We start from the raw sequence: 2,801 nt of genomic DNA on the forward strand, positions 1-2,801 counted from the left end.
CAGGTGTATAACTATATAATTCAATGCTAAGTGAATAAATGACTAAATAAATAATTACATATAAATACATATTGCTACAACACATATTATCCTAATATCTAAAGGTTAATAAACATATATTATGCACCTAGCACTGTACTAAGTATTTAAAATATCATATAATTTATTCCCTATGGAACTCCTTAGATATTATTGTTCTCAATTTACAGATGACAAAATAAAGAGTTTTAAGTAACTTTTCCAATGATATATAACTAATAAGTGGTAAAGTAACAATTTGAACCCACTTCAATTGACTTATTCAGCTTACTGCTTTTACTATATTTATTTTTATCAACATAATAAGTACTTACATGAGCATGACACTATTGTAAATAATTTCTAAATATAATTAATTCACTGTAACACTTCTGTGTAGCATTCCAAGAACTGACCATTTTTATTACATGTGCTTCCTGACATATATAAAATATAAACTCTATTCCAGTTCATCTAAATTTTTCATAGATCTGATGCTTCTTTAGCTCTAAAACACATTAAAAATGCAATTTTAAAGAGTACAACAGCCTTTAACTACAGTTTTTTTTAAAAATGTACTTCTCTTTAAAATACATAACTGTAAAAATTTTAACATGGTATGAATAGATAACATGATTGTTTCCACTAGCCCACTCACATGTCCTTGTAATTCTAGTAAAGGTTTTCATAAGCGATCTAAATTTGTAACATAAAACTGGATATCCCATAAAATTCTCACACAAGTGATTTTTGTTGATGATTTACTGAGATAACTATTGCAGATGAAATTATCTCCATGTTGTTCAATAAACAGTAAACTGTGATAACTATAACAGGTAAAATGTACCCGTTTCATACTATAAAACAGCAAAATTTGATAATTAGAGAAGACAAAACAGTGACCATGTTATAAGAGGACATGAAGAGAATTAGTATTTGCTGACTTCATTTGAGGTCTTTCTAACTTAATTAGTTCTTATCAGTTGCAATACTTTTTTATAAGATTGCTCAACTGTTAAAATTGAAGTTGTTCCATATAAATACTAGAATAAGCTTTGTTTACGTTTACAGAAAAACTTGCTAGCATTTTTATAGGAATTGCTTTAAACCTATTGATCAATTTGGGGAAAAACTGACATATTCTCTCTGTTGAGACTTCCAACCCCTGAACACAGGATGTTTCTCCATTTAGTTAGGTGTTCTTTAATTCCTATTATCAGCAGTTTATAATATTTTACATATAAATTTTGTACGTATTCTGTTAAATACCTGATTAAATATTTAATTTTCTTCTAGTGAACCTAAATAGTATTGTTTTTCATTTTTGTTTCTCATATTGTTAGTATATAGAAATGTAATTTATATTTTTATGTGATAATCTTGCATCTTGCAACTTTGCTGAACTCATTATCTGTAGGGTATTTTGTGTAGACAATCAAATAGGGATAGGTTTATTTATTCCTTTCCTATGGATAAATTTTATTTATTTTCCTTGCCTTATTGCAGTGACTGGCTTCTATACTAAGTTAAATAAAAGAGGTGAAATCTATGGCCATGCCACCTTGAACGTGTCTGATCTCATCTGATCTCGGAAGCTAAGCAAGGTTGGGCTTGGTTAGTACTTGGATAGGAGACCACTTAGGAAGACCAGGTGCTATAGGCGTAAAAAAAAAAAAAAAAAGAGGTGAGAGCAGGCATCCTGGTCTCACCCCTAACCTGAGGAGGAAATGATTCAGTTTTTCACTGTTAAGTATAACATTAGCTATATTTTTTTTTAGATGCACTATATCAAGTTGAGAATTTTTTATTATAAATAAGTATTCCTAGAAATTAAAAAAGGGAGAGTGGAGGAGGGCAAAATCAAGGTGGTTGTAAGGGAAACATGAGGAATTCCTGTGGCATTGGAACGATTTAGTATTTTGAGTGTGGTGGTGGATACAAGAACCTATAAAGGTTGTCAAATTGTATGGAACTTAATACGCACATAAACATAAATGACTGCAAGTAAAACTGGGGAAATCTAAAATAAGATGGCTGGATTGTATTACTTTCAACATCCTGCTTGTGGTGTTACTCCATAGTTTTCCAAAATGTTACCACTGAGGAAAAATGGACAATGTGTACAGGGATCTCTCAGCATTATTTCTTAAAACTGTGTGTGAATCTGTAATTATTTCAATATACTTTCAATTAAAAAGCTGGAGTCATTTGCTACTCTTTGACAGAACTTTGAACTTTTGCAAAAGGATAACCAAGGATATTAAGTATAAACATGGATGTGTCTCATGTGTTTTATTTTGTATTCATTTGCTTCATTAACTAAAAGGTAAAATTTTCTGAATATATAGATTTAAATTATCTTAATAATAGAAAGTATGTTCAATAATTAAAATGACATGTCTACTTTTAATGTTTAATATAATTAGCCATTAAACATAGTTATTTATATTGATAATTCAGCCTCCCCTGACAGCTTAAGAGAGATGCATTCATGGACAGTGGAACTAGCTAAAGAATAAATTCATCAGCAGCTACAATATTGCATATATACAGTTATTTTGTGATCTTCTGCCATTTCTATTTCTCCTTGAGACCAGTTACTAGAGTTACTACGATACAGTATGAGAATCGAGACATTGCACCCTAATAATACCCCTTTTGGTAGTTACATTTCAAAATACGTATCAACTAATTTATAAAACCCATTATTATTTTTTTTTTTAAATTTAATCACCTCCAACCCTTTCTGGGAAAAGTCTAACACAATTCCAATCTTCCCATGA

At 30.0% G+C, this 2,801-nt stretch overlaps 1 pseudogene; it reads left to right on the plus strand.

Moving 5' to 3' along the window:
* The first annotated feature begins 1,562 nt into the window (after positions 1 to 1,562).
* On the plus strand, positions 1,563 to 1,681 carry LOC120622264 (uncharacterized; annotated as a pseudogene).
* The last annotated feature ends 1,120 nt before the right edge of the window (positions 1,682 to 2,801 follow it).

Source organism: Pteropus medius, unplaced genomic scaffold (genome assembly GCF_902729225.1).
Source record: "Pteropus medius unplaced genomic scaffold, Ma_sr-lr_union100, whole genome shotgun sequence".
NCBI classification, from domain to species: domain Eukaryota; kingdom Metazoa; phylum Chordata; class Mammalia; order Chiroptera; family Pteropodidae; genus Pteropus; species Pteropus medius.